This window comes from Schistocerca americana, chromosome 4, assembly GCF_021461395.2.
Source record: "Schistocerca americana isolate TAMUIC-IGC-003095 chromosome 4, iqSchAmer2.1, whole genome shotgun sequence".
NCBI classification, from domain to species: domain Eukaryota; kingdom Metazoa; phylum Arthropoda; class Insecta; order Orthoptera; family Acrididae; genus Schistocerca; species Schistocerca americana.
The window spans coordinates 11,327,807-11,350,065 of NC_060122.1; positions in this window are offsets into that span (position 1 = coordinate 11,327,807).

The window sequence follows — 22,259 nt, forward strand, 5'->3', positions numbered from 1 at the left end:
TTGCATCGGAATTAAATACAAAAGGCACAATGCCGACTTAATTTCAAGAAGACTGACTCTTCCTACTGACCATTCCTGTGACACTACTTATATATTCCGATGCTTCACTTCAGGTTTGGTTGGTTGGTTGGTTTGGGGGATGAAAGGGACCAGACTGCCATGGTCATCGGTCCCTTTTTCCAAAGACAAAGAACACCCACAGAGAATAAAAAAAAGAGGAACAGAAGAGATCACAGACGATACAGAACAAGAGAGACGGAGACAAGGACAAGACAAAACGAACTAAAAACACACAGAGTGTGACGGTGGTTGGCCGACCATAGAAATAAATAAGGAAAAGCCAACCACTTAGAAACACATTAAAAAACCAGTGGAAAATCATAGGCCAAAGGCCAGAGTCAACACAAAACAAAATAAAACAGACTCAGAGTAAATGATAAAATCCCCCTGCCCGAAGAAAACGTAAAACTAAGTCAGCCATAGTGGAGTCGTCTGTTAAAAGGGCAGGGAGCGTAGCAGGCAGCGCAAATGTCTGCCTGACCACTGCTGAAAGGGGGCAGGCCAGCAAAATGTGGGCCACTGTCAAAGCTGCCCCACAGCGACAGAGAGGAGGGTCCTCCCGGCGCAGTAAATAACTGTGTGTCAGCCGGGAGTGGCCAATGCGGAGCCGGCAAAGAACTACTGAGTCCCTGCGAGTGGCTCGCAGGGATGACCGCCACACAGCCGTCGTCTCCTTGACAGCACGGAGTTTATTGCGCATTGGCAGTTCGCGCCATTCATCGTCCCATAGCGCCAAGATTTTGCGGCGGAAGACTGCCCGCAAATCAGTCTCTGGGAGGCCAACGTCCAGAGATGGCTGACTGGTGGCCTCTTTCGCCAGGCGGTCAACATGTTCGTTACCCGGGATACCGACATGACCGGGGGTCCACACAAAGACCACAGAGCGGCCGCAACAGGCGAGAGTATGCAGAGACTCGTGGATAGCCATTACCAAACGAGAACGAGGGAAACACTGGTCGAGAGCTCGTAAACCGCTCAGGGAATCGCTACAGATAACGAAGGACTCGCCTGAGCAGGAGCGGATATACTCTAGGGCACGAAAGATGGCGACCAGTTCAGCAGTGTAAACGCTGCAGCCATCCGGCAAGGAACGTTGTTCGGAAAGGTCCCCTAGAGTGAGCGCATATCCAACACGACCAGCAACCATCGAACCGTCAGTGTAAACAACACCAGAGCCCTGATACGTGGCCAGGATAGAATAAAAGCGGCGGCGGAAGGCCTCTGGAGGGACTGAGTCCTTAGGGCCCTGTGCCAAGTCGAGCCGAAGGCTAGGGCGATGAACACACCATGGGGGTGTATGCAAAGTAGCCCGGAAAGGAGGTGGAACAGTGAAACCCTGGAGCCCAGAGAGAAGCTCCTTGACGCGGACCGCTATTGTACAACCAGACCGGGGCCGACGTTCTGGCATACGGACGACCGACCGCGGGAACAGGAGACGATAGTTTGGATGCCCGGGCGAGCTTAGAACATGGGCAGCATAAGCGGCCAGCAAACGTTGGCGTCTGAACCGCAGCGGAGGTACACCTGCCTCCACTAGTACGCTGTCCACAGGGCTGGTGCGGAAAGCACCAGTGGCAAGGCGTATCCCGCTGTGGAGAATCGGGTCCAGCACCCGTAACGCAGATGGGGATGCTGAGCCATAAGCCAGGCTCCCATAATCCAGACGGGACTGGATTAACGCCTGGTAGAGCCGCAACAGTGTAGAGCGGTCGGCGCCCCAGTGGGTGTTGCTCAAGCATCGCAGAGCGTTTAGATGCCGCCAACACGTCTGTTTCAGCTGCCGGATATGAGGCAGCCAAGTCAACCGGGCATCGAAAACCACCCCCAAAAACCTGTGGGTCTCCACCACAGCAAGGAGTTCGTCGGCAAGATAAAGCCGCGGCTCAGGATGGACTGTTCGGCACCGGCAGAAATGCATAACGCAGGTCTTGGCTGCCGAAAACTGAAACCCATGCGCTACAGCCCAAGACTGCGCCTTACGGATAGCGCCCTGTAGCTGACGTTCAACAGCTGCAATGCCAGTAGAGCTGTAATAAAGGCAGAAGTCGTCAGCATACAGGGAAGCGGAGACAGAATTTCCCACGGCCGCAGCAAGCCCGTTAATGGCTATTAAAAACAGACAGACACTTAAAACAGAGCCCTGTGGCACACCGTTCTCCTGGACGTGGGAGGAACTATACGAGGCCGCGACTTGCACGCGGAAGGTACGACACGACAGAAAATTGCGGATAAAAATCGGCAGAGGACCCCGAAGACCCCATCCATAGAGCGTAGAAAGAATGTGATGACGCCACGTCGTATCGTACGCCTTCCGCATGTCCAAAAGGACAGCGACCAGGTGCTGACGGCGGGAAAAGGCAGTACGGATGGCCGACTCCAGGCTCACCAGATTGTCGGTGGCGGAGCGGCCTTTACGGAACCCACCCTGAGACGGAGCCAGAAGGCCCCGAGACTCCAGTACCCAATGCAAGCGCCGGCTCACCATCCGTTCAAGCAACTTGCAAAGAACGTTGGTGAGGCTAATGGGACGGTAGCTGTCCACCTCCAGAGGGTTCTTTCCAGGTTTCAAAACGGGGATGACAATGCCTTCCCGCCATTGCGACGGAAACTCCCCCTCGACCCAAAGACGGTTGTAAAGATCGAGAAGGCGCCGCTGGCAGTCCACTGAAAGGTGTTTCAGCATCTGACAGTGGATGCCATCTGGCCCAGGAGCGGTATCAGGGCAAGCAGCTAGGGCACTGCGAAATTCCCACTCACTAAATGGAGCATTGTAAGATTCTGGGTGGTTGGTGCGAAACGAAAGGCTCCGACGTTCCATCCGCTCTTTAATGGAGCGGAAGGCCTGGGGGTAATTCGCAGAAGCGGAACTCATAGCAAAATGCTCTGCTAAGCGATTGGCAATGACGTCGGAGTCAGTACAAACTGCTCCATTCAGTGAGAGCGCAGGGACGCTGGCAGGTGGCCGATAGCCGTAGACGCGTCGAATCTTCGCCCAGACCTGCGAGGGAGTGACATGGAGGCCAATGGTGGACACATACCGCTCCCAGCACTCCTTCTTGCCTTGGCGGAGAAGGAGGCGGGCCCGCGCACGCAGCCGTTTGAAGGCGATAAGGTGGTCGAGGGAGGGGTGTCGCTTGTGACGCTGGAGCGCCCGCCGGCGATCTTTAATCGCTTCAGCGATCTCAGGCGACCACCAAGGCACAGCCTTCCGCCGAGGGGACCCACAGGAATGGGGAATGGCAGATTCGGCGGCAGTAACGATGCCGGTGGTGACCGATTGAACCACCGCATCAATGTCATCGGTAGAGAGAGGCTCAAAAGCGGCAGTGGAGGAGAACAAGTCCCAGTCAGCCTTATTCATAGCCCATCTGCTAGGGCGCCCAGAAGAGTGGCGCTGTGGTAGTGACAAAAAGATCGGAAAATGGTCACTACCACACAGGTCGTCATGCACACTCCATTGGACAGACGGTAAGAGGCTATGGCTACAGATTGAAAGGTCAATGGCGGAGTAGGTGCCATGCGCCACACTGAAGTGTGTGAAGGCACCATCATTTAACAGCGAGAGATCTAGCTGCGACAATAAATGCTCAATGATGGTGCCTCGACCTGTTGCCACTGACCCACCCCACAGAGGGTTATGAGCGTTGAAGTCGCCCAATAGCAAGAAAGGTGGCGGCAATTGGGCGACCAGTGCAGCCAGGACATGCTGCGAGACATCACCATCCGGTGGAATGTAAAGACTGCAGACGGTAACAGCCTGTGGCGTCCACACACGTACAGCGACAGCCTCTAAAGGCGTCTGGAGAGGGACAGACTCGCTGTGCAGAGTGTGAAGGACATAAATGCAGACGCCACCAGACACCCTTTCATAAGCTGCTCGGTTCTTGTAATAACCCCGATAGCCACGGAGTGCGGGGGTTCGCATCGCCGGAAACCAAGTTTCCTGGAGAGCAATGCAGAAGAAAGGGCGAAGGCTGAGAAGGTGGCGGAGCTCAGCTAAATGGTGGAAAAAACCGCCGCAGTTCCACTGGAGGATGGTATTGTCCATGGCTGAGAAAGGCGTGAAAGGACTGGGAAGGCAATTTACGCCGCTTGTTCACTCACTGCCACCGATTCAGTACCCGGACGAGAGGCATCTATGGCGTCTGAGGGACCAGCGAGATCAAGGTCCTCAGCGGACGCTAGAATCTCGACTTCATCCTCAGACGCAGAGCGCGAAAGGTGCGGTGGGGTTGGTGCCACCGCAAGTTCTTTAGCCTTAGAGGTCTTTCTCTTGGACTTCTCTCGCTGAAGCTTGGGTTTCACCGGCTGGGAAGGCTTCACCGATTCAGTCTCCGGGACAGAGGAGGATCGTGAAGCCCTACGCCCAGCTGCTGGTGAGGACTTACGCCACTGGTGGCCGTCAGCCTTCCCGCTGGGGGAACCCTGGGAAGGGAGCGTCCCAAGGGAACTCTTACGGGCGAGAGTAGCCGAAGAAGTTAGGCGCTTCTCCGGCTGAGAAGCGGGGACGGACGTCCCCGACGGGTGGGAGGAGGTTGCTCCTGCGGTAGGTGGTGCAGGAGCAACCGGTTGGGGAGAGCCCCCCACGGGCAAGGGGGCAGAAGGAGTCGTACTGCTTATCGAGCTGGCTGGAAGTCTCGCAACTGATGGAGCTAGCACAGTTGTTGTAGCAGCTGCATACGAAGATGTCATTCTCACAGGATGGAGTCTGTCATATTTCCGTTTGGCCTCAGTATAGGTCAGCCGGTCCAGGGTCTTATATTCCATGATTTTGCGCTCTTTCTGAAAGACTGTGCAGTCAGGCGAGCAAGGTGAATGGTGCTCCCCGCAGTTGACGCAGATGGGAGGCGGGGCACATGGAGTATCGGGATGAGACGGGCGTCCGCAATCTCGACATGTGAGGCTGGAAGTGCAGCGGGAAGACATATGGCCGAACTTCCAGCACTTGAAGCACCGCATCGGGGGAGGGATATAGGGCTTGACGTCACATCGGTAGACCATCACCTTGACCTTCTCCGGTAACGTATCACCCTCGAAGGCCAAGATGAAGGCACCGGTAGCAACCTGATTGTCCCTCGGACCCCGATGAACGCGCCGGACGAAATGAACACCTCTACGTTCTAAGTTGGCGCGCAGCTCGTCATCAGACTGCAAAAGGAGATCCCTATGGAAAATAACACCCTGGACCATATTTAAACTCTTATGTGGCATAATAGAAACGTTAACATCCCCCAACTTGTCACAGGCAAGTAACCTGCGGGACTGGGCGGAGGATGCCGTTTGTATCAGTACTGACCCAGAGCGCATTTTAGACAAGCCCTCCACCTCCCCAAACTTGTCCTCTAAATGCTCTACAAAGAACTGAGGCTTCACGGACATAAAAGATTCCCCGTCAGCTCTGGTACAGACGAGATACCGGGGCGAGTATCTTTCGCTCTCATTCATAGCCCTTCGTTCCTCCCATGGTGTGGCCAGGGAGGGGAACGATTTGGGGTCATACACATTAGCCTTGAATTGAGCCTTGGAACGCTTAGAGACTGCTGACGGCTGGCCGCCAGCAAGAGATGATGTACCACGCTTCATTGCGGGTCATCCGCCCTGATGCCACCTACTCCGACCAAGGGCCCTCCCCACGGGCGCCACCCAGCCACAGCAAAGGCCACCTGGCAGGATGGCCATTGCCGGGAGTCCCGATGCCCCAGGGAGATGGGCATCTACTCCTTGGCATACGTGGGGAGTGAACGGCGCAGGCATCAGTAGAGCGATCCCTGTGTTGTCAGGGGGCTACAACCAAGAGGGTACATGGCGACCCCACCACAACGGACTGGCTACCGTGCTGGATCTTAGGTGCAAAAATGGCCAAGGTCGTCGTCACAGTTAAAAGAAACACTGCAGAGTGCAGCGTGGTAATCGCCCATGAGATCGAAAACGAGCGGGACACCATCGCAACGACGAGAAAGACGGCAATAGGTCTAATTGCACGAAGGATACAGTGCACCATGTAAGGTGCCCTTCCCCAATTGGCTCGCTCTTCGGAATAATTTGGATAGATGGAGGTCAAACCCGAGAGGGGACCATCACATAAGGCCGAAACGTTTGAGACTCCTTTTAGTCGCCTCTTACGACAGGCAGGAATACCGCGGGCCTATTCTAACCCCCGAACCCGCAGGGGGGACTTCAGGTTTACTGTATCCCTTGGACCTTCTTATTGACGATGAAAAATAGAAATTGCATCGGAATTAAATACAAAAGGCACAATGCTGACTTAAGTACATGAAGACCGACACTTCTTACTGACTATGTTTTGAAAAATTCCTTTGATACTAGCTATAGATTCCGATGCTTCACTTCAGCTTTACTGTATCGCTTGGACCTTCTTATTGACGATGGAACACAGAAATTGCATCGGAATTAAATACAAAAGGCACAATGCCGACTTAAGCACAAGAAGACTGACTCTTCCTACTGTCTATGTTTGAACCATTCCTGTGACACCACTTATAGAGTCCGATGCTTTACTTCAGGTTTACTGTATCCCTTGGACCTTCGTATTGACGATGAAACACAGAAATTGCATCGGAATTAAATGCAAATGGCACAATGCCGACTTAAGTACAAGAAAACTGACCCTCCTTACAGTCTATGATTTGAACCATACCTGTGACACTAGTTATAGATTCCGATGCTTCTTTTCAGGTTTACTGTATCCCTCTGACATTCTTATTGACGACGAAACACAGAAATTGCATCGGAATTAAATACAAAAGGCACAATGCCGACTTAATTATAAGAAAACTGACACTTCTTACAGTTTATGCTTTGAACCTTTCCTGTGACACTAGTTATAGATTCCAATACTTTACTTCAGGACCTTCTTATTGACGATGAAACACAGAAATTTCATCGGAATTAAATACAAAAGGCACAATGAGGACTTAAGGACAAGAAGACTGACTTTCCCTAATGTCTAAGATTTGAACCATTCCTGTGACACTAGTTAAAGATTCCGATGCTTCACTTCATGTTTACTGTATCCCTTGAACCTTCTTATTGACGATGAAACACAGAAATTGCATGGGAATTAAATACAAAATGCTCAATGCCGACTTAAGTACATGAAGACCGACACTTCTTACTGACTATGCTTTGAACCATTCCTGTAACACTAGTTACAGATTCCGATGCTTCACTTCAGGTTTACTGTATCCCTTGGACCTTCTTATTGACGTTGAAACTCAGAAATTGCATCGGAATTAAATACAAACGGCACAATGCCGACTTATGGACAAGAAGACTGACTCTTCCTACTGACCATTCCTGTGACACTAGTTATAGATTCCGATTCTTCACACCAGGTTTACTGTATCCCTTGGACCTTCTTATTGACGATGAAACACAGAATTTGCATCGGAATTAAATACAAGAGGCACAACGAAGACTTAAGGTCAAGAAGACTGACTCTTCCTACTGACCATTCCTGTGACACTACTTATATATTCCGATGCTTCACTTCAGGATTACTGTATCCCTTGGACCTTCTTATTGACGATGAAAAATAGAAATTGCATCGGAATTAAATACAAAAGGCACAATGCTCACTTAAGTACATGAAGACCGACACTTCTTACTGACTATGTTTTGAACCATTCCTTTGATACTAGCTATAGATTCCGATGCCTCACTTCAGCTTTACTGTATCCCTTGGACCTTCTTATTGACGATGGATCACAGAAATTGCATGGGAATTAAATACAAAAGGCACAATGCCGACTTAAGCACAAGAAGACTGACTCTTCCTACTGTCTATGTTTGAAAGATTCCTGTGACACCACTTATAGAGTCCGATGCTTTACTTCAGGTTTACTGTATCCCTTGGACCTTCTTATTGACGATGAAACACAGAAATTGCATCGGAATTATATACAAAAGGCACAATGCCGACTTAAGGACAAGAAGACTGACTCTTCCTAATGTCTAAGATGTGAACCATTCCTGTGACACTAGTTAAAGATTCCGATGCTTCACTTCACGTTTACTGTATCCCTTGGACCTACTTATTGACGATGAAACACAGAAATTGCATGGGAATTAAATACAAAATGCTCAATGCCAACTTAAGTACATGAAGACCGACACTTCTTACTGACTATGTTTTGAACCATTCCTGTAACACTAGTTATAGATTGCGATGCTTTACTTCAGGTTTACTGTATCCCTTGGACCTTCTTATTGACGTTGAAACACAGAAATGGCATCGGAATTAAATACAAACGGCACAATGCCGACTTGTGGACAAGAAGACTGACTCTTACTACTGACCATTCCTGTGACACTAGTTATAGATTCCGATTCTTCACACCAGGTTTACTGTATCCCTTGGACCTTCTTATTGACGATGAAACACAGAATTGGCATCGGAATTAAATACAAAAGGCACAATGCCGACTTAAGGTCAAGAAGACTGACTCTTCCTACTGACCACTCCTGTGACACTACTTATAGATTCCGATGCTTCACTTCAGGTTTACTGTATCCCTTGGACCTTCTTATTGACGATGAAACACAGAAATAGCATCGGAATTAAATACAAAAGGCACAATGCCGACTTAAGTACATGAGGACCGACACTTCTTACTGACTATGTTTTAAACCATTCCTGTGACACTAGCTATAGACGCCGATGCTTCACTTCAGCTTTACTGTATCCCTTCGACCTTCTTATTGACGATGAAACACAGAAATTGCATCGGAATGAAATACAAAATGCACAATGCCGACTTAAGTACATGAAGACCGACACTTCTTACTGTCTACGTTTAGAACCATTCCTGTGACACTAGTTATAGATTGCGATGCTTGACTCCAGGTTTACTGTATCGCTTGGACCTTCTTATTGACGATGAAACACAGAAATTGCATCGGAGTTAAATACAAAAGGCACAATGCCGACTTAAGTACATGAAGACCGACACTTCTCACTGACTATGATTTGAACCATTCCTGTAACACTAGTTATAGATTGCGATGCTTTACTTCAGGTTTACTGTATCCCTTGGACCTTCTTATTGACGTTGAAACACAGAAATGGCATCGGAATTAAATACAAACGGCACAATGCCGACTTGTGGACAAGAAGACTGACTCTTACTACTGACCATTCCTGTGACACTAGTTATAGATTCCGATTCTTCACACCAGGTTTACTGTATCCCTTGGACCTTCTTATTGACGATGAAACACAGAATTGGCATCGGAATTAAATACAAAAGGCACAATGCCGACTTAAGGTCAAGAAGACTGACTCTTCCTACTGACCACTCCTGTGATACTACTTATAGATTCCGATGCTTCACTTCAGGTTTACTGTATCCCTTGGACCTTCTTATTGACGTTGAAACACAGAAATTGCATCGGAATTAAATACAAACGGCACAATGCCGACTTATGGACAAGAAGACTGACTCTTCCTACTGACCATTCCTGTGACACTAGTTATAGATTCCGATTCTTCACACCAGGTTTACTGTATCCCTTGGACCTTCTTATTGACGATGAAACACAGAATTTGCATCGGAATTAAATACAAGAGGCACAATGCCGACTTAAGGTCAAGAAGACTGACTCTTCCTACTGACCATTCCTGTGACACTACTTATATATTCCGATGCTTCACTTCAGGATTACTGTATCCCTTGGACCTTCTTATTGACGATGAAAAATAGAAATTGCATCGGAATTAAATACAAAAGGCACAATGCTGACTTAAGTACATGAAGACCGACACTTCTTACTGACTATGTTTTGAACCATTCCTTTGATACTAGCTATAGATTCCGATGCCTCACTTCGGCTTCACTGTATCCCTTGGACCTTCTTATTGACGATGGATCACAGAAATTGCATCGGAATTAAATACAAAAGGCACAATGCCGACTTAAGCACAAGAAGACTGACTCTTCCTACTGTCTATGTTTGAAAGATTCCTGTGACACCACTTATAGAGTCCGATGCTTTACTTCAGGTTTACTGTATCCCTTGGACCTTCTTATTGACGATGAAACACAGAAATTGCATCGGAATTATATACAAAAGGCACAATGCCGACTTAAGGACAAGAAGACTGACTCTTCCTAATGTCTAAGATGTGAACCATTCCTGTGACACTAGTTAAAGATTCCGATGCTTCACTTCACGTTTACTGTATCCCTTGGACCTTCTTATTGACGATGAAACACAGATATTGCATGGGAATTAAATACAAAATGCTCAATGCCAACTTAAGTACATGAAGACCGACACTTCTTACTGACTATGCTTTGAACCATTCCTGTAACACTAGTTATAGATTGCGATGGTTTACTTCAGGTTTACTGTATCCCTTGGACCTTCTTATTGACGTTGAAACACAGAAATGGCATCGGAATTAAATACAAACGGCACAATGCCGACTTGTGGACAAGAAGACTGACTGTTACTACTGACCATTCCTGTGACACTAGTTATAGATTCCGATTCTTCACACCAGGTTTACTGTATCCCTTGGACCTTCTTATTGACGAAGAAACACAGAATTGGCATCGGAATTAAATACAAAAGGCACAATGCCGACTTAAGGTCAAGAAGACTGACTCTTCCTACTGACCACTCCTGTGACACTACTTATAGATTCCGATGCTTCACTTCAGGTTTACTGTATCCCTTGGACCTTCTTATTGACGATGAAACACAGAAATAGCATCGGAATTAAATACAAAAGGCACAATGCCGACTTAAGTACATGAGGACCGACACTTCTTACTGACTATGTTTTAAACCATTCCTGTGACACTAGCTATAGACGCCGATGCTTCACTTCAGCTTTACTGTATCCCTTCGACCTTCTTATTGACGATGAAACACAGAAATTGCATCGGAATGAAATACAAAATGCACAATGCCGACTTAAGTACATGAAGACCGACACTTCTTACTGTCTACGTTTAGAACCATTCCTGTGACACTAGTTATAGATTGCGATGCTTGACTCCAGGTTTACTGTATCGCTTGGACCTTCTTATTGACGATGAAACACAGAAATTGCATCGGAGTTAAATACAAAAGGCACAATGCCGACTTAAGTACATGAAGACCGACACTTCTCACTGACTATGATTTGAACCATTCCTGTAACACTAGTTATAGATTGCGATGCTTTACTTCAGGTTTACTGTATCCCTTGGACCTTCTTATTGACGTTGAAACACAGAAATGGCATCGGAATTAAATACAAACGGCACAGTGCCGACTTGTGGACAAGAAGACTGACTCTTACTACTGACCATTCCTGTGACACTAGTTATAGATTCCGATTCTTCACACCAGGTTTACTGTATCCCTTGGACCTTCTTATTGACGATGAAACACAGAATTGGCATCGGAATTAAATACAAAAGGCACAATGCCGACTTAAGGTCAAGAAGACTGACTCTTCCTACTGACCACTCCTGTGATACTACTTATAGATTCCGATGCTTCACTTCAGGTTTACTGTATCCCTTGGACCTTCTTATTGACGTTGAAACACAGAAATTGCATCGGAATTAAATACAAACGGCACAATGCCGACTTATGGACAAGAAGACTGACTCTTCCTACTGACCATTCCTGTGACACTAGTTATAGATTCCGATTCTTCACACCAGGTTTACTGTATCCCTTGGACCTTCTTATTGACGATGAAACACAGAATTTGCATCGGAATTAAATACAAGAGGCACAATGCCGACTTAAGGTCAAGAAGACTGACTCTTCCTACTGACCATTCCTGTGACACTACTTATATATTCCGATGCTTCACTTCAGGATTACTGTATCCCTTGGACCTTCTTATTGACGATGAAAAATAGAAATTGCATCGGAATTAAATACAAAAGGCACAATGCTGACTTAAGTACATGAAGACCGACACTTCTTACTGACTATGTTTTGAACCATTCCTTTGATACTAGCTATAGATTCCGATGCCTCACTTCAGCTTCACTGTATCGCTTGGACCTTCTTATTGACGATGGATCACAGAAATTGCATCGGAATTAAATACAAAAGGCACAATGCCGACTTAAGCACAAGAAGACTGACTCTTCCTACTGTCTATGTTTGAAAGATTCCTGTGACACCACTTATAGAGTCCGATGCTTTACTTCAGGTTTACTGTATCCCTTGGACCTTCTTATTGACGATGAAACACAGAAATTGCATCGGAATTATATACAAAAGGCACAATGCCGACTTAAGGACAAGAAGACTGACTCTTCCTAATGTCTAAGATGTGAACCATTCCTGTGACACTAGTTAAAGATTCCGATGCTTCACTTCACGTTTACTGTATCCCTTGGACCTTCTTATTGACGATGAAACACAGATATTGCATGGGAATTAAATACAAAATGCTCAATGCGAACTTAAGTACATGAAGACCGACACTTCTTACTGACTATGCTTTGAACCATTCCTGTAACACTAGTTATAGATTGCGATGCTTTACTTCAGGTTTACTGTATCCCTTGGACCTTCTTATTGACGTTGAAACACAGAAATGGCATCGGAATTAAATACAAACGGCACAATGCCGACTTGTGGACAAGAAGACTGACTGTTACTACTGACCATTCCTGTGACACTAGTTATAGATTCCGATTCTTCACACCAGGTTTACTGTATCCCTTGGACCTTCTTATTGACGAAGAAACACAGAATTGGCATCGGAATTAAATACAAAAGGCACAATGCCGACTTAAGGTCAAGAAGACTGACTCTTCCTACTGACCACTCCTGTGACACTACTTATAGATTCCGATGCTTCACTTCAGGTTTACTGTATCCCTTGGACCTTCTTATTGACGATGAAACACAGAAATAGCATCGGAATTAAATACAAAAGGCACAATGCCGACTTAAGTACATGAGGACCGACACTTCTTACTGACTATGTTTTAAACCATTCCTGTGACACTAGCTATAGATGCCGATGCTTCACTTCAGCTTTACTGTATCCCTTGGACCTTCTTATTGACGATGAAACACAGAAATTGCATCGGAGTTAAATACAAAAGGCACAATGCCGACTTAAGTGCAAGAAGACTGACTCTTCCTAATACCTAAGTTTTGAACCATTCCTGTGACACTAGTTAAAGATTCCGATGCTTCACTTCAGGTTTACTGTATCCCTTGGACCGTCTTATTGACGATGAAACACAGATATTGCATCGGAATTAAATACAAAGGCTCAATGCCGACTTAAGTACATGAAGACCGACACTTCTTGCTTACTATGTTTGAACCATTCCTGTAACACTAGTTATAGATTCCGATGCTTCACTTCAGGTTTACTGTATCCCTTGGACCTTCTTACTGACGATGAAACACTGAAATTGCATCGGAATTAAATACAAACGGCACAATGCCGACTTAAGGACAAGAAGACTGACTCTTCCTACTGACCATTCCTGTGACACTAGTTATATATTCCGATTCTTCACACCAGGTTTACTGTATACCTTTGACCTTCTTATTGACGATGAAACACAGAAATTGCATCGGAATTAAATTCAAAAGGCACAATGCCGACTTAAGTACAAGTAGACTGACTCTTCCTACTGTCTAAGTTTTGAACCATTCCTGTGACACTAGTTATAGATTCCGATGCTTCACTCCAGGTTTACTGTATCCCTTGGACCTTCTTATTGACGATGAAACACAGAAATTGCATCGGAATTAAGTACAAAAGGCACAATGCCGACTTAAGTATAAGAAAATTGACACTTCTTATTGTTTATGCTTTGAACCATTCCTGTGACATTAGTTATAGATTGCGATGCTTCACTTCAGGTTTACTGTATCCCTTGGACCTTCTTATTGACGATGAAACAAAGAAATTGCATCGGAATTAAATTCAAAAGGCACAATGCCGACTTAAGTACAATTAGACTGACTCTTCCTACTGTCTAAGTTTTGAACAATTCCTGTGACACTAGTTATAGATTCCGATGCATCACTCCAGGTTTACTGTATCCCTTGGACCTTCTTATTGACAATGAAACACAGAGATTGCATCGGAAATACATACAAAAGGCACAATGCCGACTTAAGTACAAGAAGACTGACTCTCCTAATGTCTAAGATTTGAACCTTTCCTGTGACACTAGTTATAGATACCGATGCTTCTCTTCAGGTTTACTGTATCCCTTGGACATTCTTATTGACGATGAAACACAGAAATTGCATGGGAATTAAATACAAAATGCTCAATGCCGACTTAAGTACATGAAGACCGACACTTCTTACTGACTATGTTTTGAACCATTCCTGTAACACTAGTTATAGATTCCGATGCTTCACTTCAGGTCTACTGTATCCCTCTGACCTTCTTATTGACGATGAAACACAGAAATTGCATCGGAATTAAATACAAACGGCACAATGCCGACTTATGGACAAGAAGACTGACTCTTCCTACTGACCATTCCTGCGAAACTAGTTATAGATTACGATTCTTCACACCAGGTTTACTGTATCCCTTGGACCTTCTTATTGACGATGAAACACAGAAATTGCATCGGAATTAAATTCAAAAGGCACAATGCCGACTTAAGTACAAGAAGACTGACTCTCCTAATGTCTAAGATTTGAACCTTTCCTGCGACACTAGTTATAGATACCGATGCTTCACTTCAGGTTTACTGTATCCCTTGGACCTTCTTATTGACGACGAAACACAGAAATTGCATGGGAATTAAATACAAAATGCACAATGCCGACTTAAGTACAAGAAGACTGACTCTCCTAATGTCTAAGATTTGAACCTTTCCTGCGACACTAGTTATAGATACCGATGCTTCACTTCAGGTTTACTGTATCCCTTGGACCTTCTTATTGACGACGAAACACAGAAATTGCATGGGAATTAAATACAAAATGCTCAATGCCGACTTAAGTACATGAAGACCGACACTTCTTACAGACTATGTTTTGAACCATTCCTGTAACACTAGTTATAGATTCCGATGCTTCACTTCAGGTTTACTGTATCCCTCTGACCTTCTTATTGACGATGAAACACAGAAATTGCATCGGAATTAAATACAAACGGCACAATGCCGACTTATGGACAAGAAGACTGACTCTTCCTACTGACCATTCCTGCGAAACTAGTTATAGATTACGATTCTTCACACCAGGTTTACTGTATCCCTTGGACCTTCTTATTCACGATGAAACATAGAAATTGCATCGGAATTAAATACGAAATGCACAATGCCGACTTAAGTACATGAAGACCGACACTTCGTACTGTCTACGTTAACAACCATTCCTGTGACACTAGTTATAGTTTCCGATGCTTCACTCCAGGTTTACTGTATTGATTGGACCTTCTTATTGACGATGAAACACAGAAATTGCATCGGAATTAAATACAAAAGGCACAAAGCCGACTTAAGCACAAGATGACTGACTCTTCCTACTGTCTATGTTTTGAACCATTCCTGTGACACTAGTTATAGATTCCGATGCTTTACTTCAGGTTTACTGTATCCCTTGGACCTTCTTATTAACGATGAAACACAGAAATTGCATCGGAATTAAATACAAATGGCACAATGCCGACTTAAGTACAAGAAAACTGACCCTCCTTACAGTCTGTGATTTGAAAAATTCCTGTGACACTAGTTATAGATTCCGATGCTTCTTTTCAGGTTTACTGTATCCCTCTGACATTCTTATTGACGATGAAACACAGAAATTGCATCGGAGTTAAATACAAAAGGCACAATGCCGACTTAATTATAAGAAAACTGACACTTCTTACAGTTTATGATTTGAACCTTTCCTGTGACACTAGTTATAGATTCCGATACTTTACTTCAGGTTTACTGTATCCCTTGGACCTTCTTATTGACGATGAAACACAGAAATTTCATCGGAATTAAATACAAAAGGCACAATGAGGACTTAAGGACAAGAAAACTGACTCTTCCTAATGTCTAAGATTGAACCATTCCTGTGACACTAGTTAAAGATTCCGATGCTTTACTTCATGTTTACTGTATCCCTTGGACCTTCTTATTGACGATGAAACACAGAAATTGCATGGGAATTAAATACAAAATGCTCAATGCCGACTTAAGTACATGAAGACCGACACTTCTTACTGACTATGCTTTGAACCATTCCTGTAACACTAGTTATAGATTCCGATGCTTCACTTCAGGTTTACTGTATCCCTTGGACGTTCTTATTGACGTTGAAACACAGAAATTGCATCGGAATTAAATTCAAAAGGCACAATGCCGACTTAAGTACAATTAGACTGACTCTTCCTACTGTCTAAGTTTTGAACAATTCCTGTGACACTAGTTATAGATACCGATGCATCACTCCAGGTTTACTGTATCCCTTGGACCTTCTTATTGACGATGAAACACAGAGATTGCATCGGAAATACATACAAAAGGCACAATGCCGACTTAAGTACAAGAAGACTGACTCTCCTAATGTCTAAGATTTGAACCTTTCCTGTGACACTAGTTATAGATACCGATGCTTCACTTCAGGTTACTGTATCCCTTGGACCTTCTTATTGACGATGAAACACAGAAATTGCATGGGAATTAAATACAAAATGCTCAATGCCGACTTAAGTACATGAAGACCGACACTTCTTACAGACTATGTTTTGAACCATTCCTGTAACACTAGTTATAGATTCCGATGCTTCACTTCAGGTTTACTGTATCCCTCTGTCCTTCTTATTGTCGATGAAACACAGAAATTGCATCGGAATTAAATACAAACGGCACAATGCCGACTTATGGACAAGAAGACTGACTCTTCCTACTGACCATTCCTGCGAAACTAGTTATAGATTACGAATCTTCACACCAGGTTTACTGTATCCCTTGGACCTTCTTATTGACGATGAAACACAGAAATTGCATCGGAATTAAATACGAAATGCACAATGCCGACTTAAGTACATGAAGACCGACACTTCTTACTGTCTACGTTAACAACCATTCCTGTGACACTAGTTATAGTTTCCGATGCTTCACTCCAGGTTTACTGTATCGATTGGACCTTCTTATTGACGATGAAACACAGAAATTGCATCGGAATTAACTACAAAAGGCACAAAGCCGACTTAAGCACAAGATGACTGACTCTTCCTACTGTCTATGTTTTGAACCATTCCTGTAACACTAGTTATAGATTCCGATGCTTTACTTCAGGTTTACTGTATCCCTTGGACCTTCTTATTAACGATGAAACACAGAAATTGCATCGGAATTAAATACAAATGGCACAATGCCGACTTAAGTACAAGAAAACTGACCCTCCTTACAGTCTATGATTTGAACCATTCCTGTGACACTAGTTATAGATTCCGATGCTTCTTTTCAGGTTTACTGTATCCCTCTGACATTCTTATTGACGACGAAACACAGAAATTGCATCGGAGTTAAATACAAAAGGCACAATGCCGACTTAATTATAAGAAAACTGACACTTCTTACAGTTTATGCTTTGAACCTTTCCTGTGACACTAGTTATAGATTCCGATACTTTACTTCAGGTTTACTGTATCCCTTGGACCTTCTTATTGACGATGAAACACAGAAATTTCATCGGAATTAAATACAAAAGGCACAATGAGGACTTAAGGACAAGAAGACTGACTCTTCCTAATGTCTAAGATTTGAACCATTCCTGTGACACTAGTTAAAGATTCCGATGCTTCACTTCATGTTTACTGTATCCCTTGGACCTTCTTATTGACGATGAAACACAGAAATTGCATGGGAATTAAATACAAAATGCTCAATGCCGACTTAAGTACATGAAGACCGACACTTCTTACTGACTATGCTTTGAACCATTCCTGTAACGCTAGTTGTAGATTCCGATGCTTCACTTCAGATTTACTGTATCCCTTGGACCTTCTTATTGACGTTGAAACACAGAAATTGCATCGGAATTAAATACAAACGGCACAATGCCGACTTATGGACAAGAAGACTGACTTTTCCTACTGACCATTCCTGTGACACTAGTTATAGATTCCGATTCTTCACACCAGGTTTACTGTATCCCTTGGACCTTCTCATTGACGATGAAACACAGAATTTGCATCGGAATTAAATACAAAAGGCACAATGCCGACTTAAGGTCAAGAAGACTGACTCTTCCTACTGACCATTCCTGTGACACTACTTATATATTCCGATGCTTCACTTCAGGTTTACTGTATCCCTTGGACCTTCATATTGACGATGAAAAATAGAAATTGCATCGGAATTAAATACAAAAGTCACAATGCCGACTTAAGTACATGAAGACTGACACTTCTTACTGACTATGTTTTGAATCATTCCTTTGACACTAGCTATAGATTCCGATGCTTCACTTCAGCTTTACTGTATCCCTTGGACCTTCTTATTGACGATGAAACACAGAAATTGCATCGGAATTAAATACAAACTGCACAATGCCGACTTAAGTACATGAAGACCGACAGTTCTTACTGTCTACGTTTAGAACCATTCCTGTGACACTAGTTATAGATTCCGATGCTTCACTCCAGGTTTACTGTATCGCTTGGACCTACTTATTGACGATGAAACACAGAAATTGCATCGGAATGAAATACAAAAGGCACAATGCCGACTTAAGCACAAGAAGACTGACTCTTCCTACTGTCTATGTTTTGAACCATTCCTGTGACACCACTTATAGACTCCGATGCTTTACTTCAGGTTTACTGTATCCCTTGGACCTTCTTATTGACGATGAAACACAGAAATTGCATCGAATTTAAATTCAAAAGGCACAATGCCGACTTAAGTACAAGAAAACTGACTCTCCTCACAGTCTATGATTTGAACCATTCCTGTGACACTAGTTATAGATTCCGATGCTTCTTTTCAGGTTTACTGTATCCCTCTGACTTTCTTATTGACGATGAAACACAGAAATAGCTTCGGAATTAAATACAGAAGGCACAATGCCGACTTAATTGTAAGAAAACTGACACTTCTTACCGTTTATGCTTTGAACCATTCCTGTGACATAAGTTATAGATTCCGATGCTTCACTTCAGGTTTACTGTATCCCTTGGACCTTCTTATTGACGATGAAACACAGAAATTGCATCGGAATTAAATACAAAAGGCACAATGACGACTCAAGTACAATGAGACTGGCTCTTCTTACTGTCTATGTTTTGAACCTTTCCTGTGACACTAGTTATAGATTCCGATAATTTACTTCAGGTTTACTGTATCCCTTGGACCTTCTTATTGACGATGAAACACAGAAATTGCATCGGAATTAAATACAAAAGCAAAATTCCGACATAAGTACAAGGGGACTGACTCTTCCTAATGTCTAAGTTTTGAACCATTCCTGTGACACTAGTTATAGTTTCCGATGCTTCACTTCAGGTTTACTGTTTCCCTTGGACCTTCTTATTGACGATGAAACACAGAAATTGCATCGGAATTAAATACAAAAGGCACAAAGCCGACTTAAGTACAAGATGACTGACTCTTCACACTGTCTAAGTTTTGAACCATTCCTGAGACACTAGTTATAGATTCCGATGCTTCACTTCAGGTTACTGTATCCCTTGGACCACCGTATTGACGATGAAACACAGATATTGCATCGGAATTAAATACAAAATGCACAATGCCGACTTAAGTACAAGAAGACTCACTCTTCCTACTGTCTAAGTTTTGAAAAATTCCTGTGACACTAGTTATAGATTCCGATGCTTCACTTCACGTTTAGTGTATCCCTTGGACCTTCTTATTGACGATGTAACACAGAAATTGCATCGGAATTAAATACAAGAGGCCCAATGCCGACTTATTTACATGAAGACCGACACTTCTTACTGACTACGATTTGAACCATTCCTGTGACACTAGTTATAGATTCCGATGCTTCACTCCAGGTTTACTGTATCCCTTGGTCCTTCTAATTGACGATGAAACACAGAAATTCCATCGGAATTAAATACAAAAGGCACAATGCCGACTTAAGTACAAGAAGACTGACTCTTCCTACTGCCTATGTTTTGAACCATTCCTGTGACACTAGTTATAGATTCCGATGCTTCACTTCAGGTTTACTGCATCCCTTGGACCTTCTTATTGACGATGAAACACAGAAATTGCATCGGAATCAAATACAAAAGGCACAATGCCCTCTTAAGTACAAGAAGACTGACTCTTCCTACTGTCTATGTTTTGAACCATTCCTGTGACACTAGTTATAGATTCCGATGCTTCACTTCAGGTTTACTGTATCCCTTGGACCTTCTTATTGACGAAGAAGCACAGAAATTGCATCGGAATTAAATACAAAAGGCACAATGCCGACTTAAGTACAAGAAGACTGACTCTTCCTACTGTCTAGGTTTTGAACCGTTCCTGTGACACTAGTTATACATTCCGATGCTTCACTTCAGGTTTACTGTATCCCATGGACCTTCTTATTGACAATGAAACACAGAAATTGCATCGGAATTAAGTACAAAAGGCACAATGCCGACTTAAGTACATGAAGAAGGACACTTCTTACTGACTGTGTTTTGAACCATTCCTGTGACACTAGTTATAGATTCCGACGCTTCACTTCAGGTTTACTGTATCTTTTGGACCTTCTTATTGACGATGAAACACAGAAATTGCATCGGAATTACATTCAAAAGGCACAATACCGACTTAAGTACATGAAGACCGAGACTTTTTACTGACTATGCTTTGAACCATTCCTGTGACACTAGTTATAGATTCCCATGCTTCACTCCAGGTTTAGTGTATCCCTTGGACCTTCTTATTGACGATGAAACACAGAAATTGCATCGGAATTAAATACAAAAGGCACAATGCCGACTTAAGGGCAAGAAGACTGACTCTTCCTACTGACCATTCCTGTGACACTAGTAATAGATTCCGATGCTTCACATCAGATTTACTGTATCCCTTGGAACTTCTTGTTGACGATGAAACACAGAAATTGCATCGGAATTAAATTCAAAATGCACAATGCTGACTTGAGTACATGAAGAACGACACTTCTTACTGACTATGTTTTGAACCATTCCTGTGATACTAGTTATAGATTCCGATGCTTCACTTCAGGTTTTCTGTATCTTTTGACCTTCTTATTGACGATGCAACAAGGAATTGCATCGGAATTAAATGCAAAAGGCACAATGCCGACTTGAGTACATGAAGACCGACACATCTTACTGACTATGATTTGAACCATTCCTGTGCCACTAGTTATAGATTCCGTTGCTTCACTCCAGGTTGACTGTATCCCTTGGACCTTCTTATTGACGATGAAACACAGAAATTGCATCGGAATTAAATACGAAAGGCACAATGCCGACTTAAGTACATGAAGACCGACACTTCTTACTGACTATGTTTTGAACCATTCCTGTAACACTAGTTATAGATTCCGATGCTTCACTTCAGGTTTACTGTATCCCTTGGACCTTCTTATTGACGATGAAACACAGAAATTGCATCGGAATTAAATACAAAAGGCACAATGCCGACTTAAGGACAAGAAGACTGACTCTTCCTACTGTCTAAGTTTCGAACCATTCCTGTGACACTAGTTATAGATTCCGATGCTTCACTCCAGGTTTACTGTATCCCTTGGACCTTCTTATTGACGATGAAAAACAGTAATTGCATCGGAAATAAATGCAAAAGGCACAATGCCGACTTCAGTACAAGAAGACTGACTCTTCCTACTGTCTAAGTTTTGAACAATTCCTGTGACTCTAGTTATAGATTCCGATGCTTCACTTCAGGTTTACTGTATCCCTTGGACCTTCTAATTGACGATGAAACACGGAAATTGCATCGGAATTAAATACAAAAGGCACAATGCCGACTTAAGTACAAGAAGACTGACTCTTCCTACTGTCTAAGTTTTGAACCATTCCTGTGACCCTAGTTATGGATTCCGATGCTTCACTCCAGGTTTACTGCATCCCTTGGACCGTCTTATTGACGATGAAACACAGAAATCGCATCGGAATTAAATACAAAAGGAAAATTCCGACTTAAGTATAAGGGGACTGACTCTTTCTAATGTTTAAGTTTTGAACCATTCCTGTGACACTAGTTATAGATTCCGAT